Source organism: Schistocerca cancellata, chromosome 6 (genome assembly GCF_023864275.1).
Source record: "Schistocerca cancellata isolate TAMUIC-IGC-003103 chromosome 6, iqSchCanc2.1, whole genome shotgun sequence".
NCBI lineage: Eukaryota > Metazoa > Arthropoda > Insecta > Orthoptera > Acrididae > Schistocerca > Schistocerca cancellata.
This window is the reverse complement of record NC_064631.1, coordinates 678,458,947-678,461,460: the sequence shown is the minus strand read 5'-3', so window position 1 is coordinate 678,461,460 and position 2,514 is coordinate 678,458,947.

Here is a 2,514-nt window from a genome sequence, read left to right as displayed (position 1 = left end):
CAACACTTGGATGCTATACAGTCCTGGGAGACTAGGAAAGTCTAATGTGTGACAGTTGGATATACACACCACATCCTGAATGGAAGCGTCCTGTAAGTTTGTTAATTCAATTGGAGAAGTGTTCAGAATGTCATCTGCAGACGGAAATAATGGCGCTACCAAGGATATGATTTCTGTAGTTGAAAATCCTTGTCCCACACGCTTACAGATGCATAACAGGCAATCAGGTCATCGAGCGCACAGTGCAGGAACGCCACTACAGCATGGAGTAGGGTAGCCATGGAGCTTGCGTGTGCATTTGGCACAAGAAACAAATTTGTGAGAGAGACAGATAGTGGATCCATGATTGTGAGTTAATCTGTTTTGGTAAGCAGCCGGCCGAAGTGGCCGTGCGGTTAAAGGCGCTACAGTCTGGAACCGCAAGACCGCTACGGTCGCAGGTTCGAATCCTGCCTCGGGCATGGATGTTTGTGATGTCCTTAGGTTAGTAAGGTTTAACTAGTTCTAAGTTCTAGGGGACTAATGACCTCAGCAGTTGAGTCCCATAGTGCTCAGAGCCATTTGAACCATTTGGTAAGCACGCTGTCAAACGGCGCAGCAGGGGAACAAAATGCTATAAACCGGTAGTGCAAGAGAACCTTGTACTACGAACTTGTAAAATTGTAATGAGCGAAGGACAGATCTGGGTTCTGTGGTGGCTGAAGCGCTCTGGGTTTCTTGTCTGTTTAATAAAATGAAGGACTGGCAGGGGATCCTGGCATCGTGGATGACGTCAAAATGTTTCTGTGTGTCTGAGCACTGAGAATTTTGCATGAAGCATAACAGGAGTTCAGTTGTGCCTTTAAATGAACATGTGACAGGGTACGAGGATCTGCACAAGAGTGAAGTCACTGAAAAGTCTGATATGTCTAAGCACCAGAGTAAGCTAAGAGAAAAGGTCGTCGTCAATTGTTAGCTGGAATTGCTTTTCGAACCTTGTGATGAAGGCTACCATGACTCCTTCCCTTCTTTAAATGCTTGCAATGGTGGAGGTAACACCATCCTCGCCTGGGGTAAGGAGGCATGCGAGTATACCAAGGTTTTCAGAAGAATCTTCTGTTCTTGTTGAAGTTGCTGTAAGGAAACCAGTACCTGCTTCCACACGGCTGGATTCTATATTGCCATACTGGAATGAGAAGCATTATTGGTATGCATGCGACAGCATGTGCTACTGACATGTCCCGAAACGCCGCACATTAAAACTGGATTTTTCCGGGGTTCATACTTCGCATTCTGTTGGTGACAAAAAGAAGGTCAAGTGTTTTGGATAGCCCTTGGGCAGAAGGATTGTCCTGCTGTAAGTATCCTATGGTACAGGGTCAAAGCTTGAATTCACACAATACCTCCAGCTTAGGCAAATGAAGCAAATCGGTTGGCTCTTTTTACATTTGATGTGGTCTGCGTTGAGTCTTAAAGGGCTTGTAGAAGCACGATTTAGTTAATGAACGTTCCTAAGAAAACCCGAAAAAACCTATTTTCACCATTTTCTGCCATCAGCACCGGATGTTTAAACAACTAACAGCATAAAATCACATACATTTTTATCGTATGTTCTGCAGACATTTATCTAGATGTGTCATCTGCACGTTTCCAAAAACCTATATCTTTTATAGAGAAACACCCTACAAATTGTTTTTGGGTACCAAAACCGAGCCACGGATTTGCGGTGTAACCAACTGGCTGGGAACAATAACTGTCAAATAAAAGTAAATCAAAATAAAAATCTTTACAAATGTTAATCTTGAAAAACATGTAAGAACGAAAAAGTTCTTGACGTTGTAAGGGTGTAACTCAGACTACCAAACAAAAAAATATGTTGGCGAGTACTTAACTCCTTTCCATTGCTCCACTGCAGTTGATTGATTCTGTAAATTTCTTAAGGGATGACGGGCCAGAGAGAACCATGGTTCTCTAATAGCGTGAAAAGTCAAAAAAAGTTCTAGGTGTACACGAATTTATTTGACGTTGCGTCACACGGTGCAGCTCTAAATCTCACATTGTATCGGTTCTCCCATATGGTTAATTACAATCACAGAAGCTGTTCAGAACTACAGAATTTGTTATCATTTGGTGATCACAACTGAAATAGGATACAAAGTCAAAAACGTATCTATTGTGTTCATGGAAAAATAAGTAAAATGATTCAGATAAACAATGCTGACTACATTTTTGTTGACTTCGCTAAAACTACGTTATCCCAAGTGTGCCTATCAAGTTTCCTGCTTCAAATATGACTACATTATTTTTTAGTGTAAACAGAATTTAAATATATAAGCCAATAACCTACATAACCACTTAGTTAACATTGTTAATTACTTTCGTATTGTGAGTTTACAGTATATTTGGTACCCAATTGTTTGTAAATGAAAAGTCATAATTGCAGTTAAACGAATTGACGATAAATGTCCCTATTAATGGATGGACGTAATATTAGCCAATACGTTGCCAAGAAGTTGTTGAAAGTCACACTGCAGA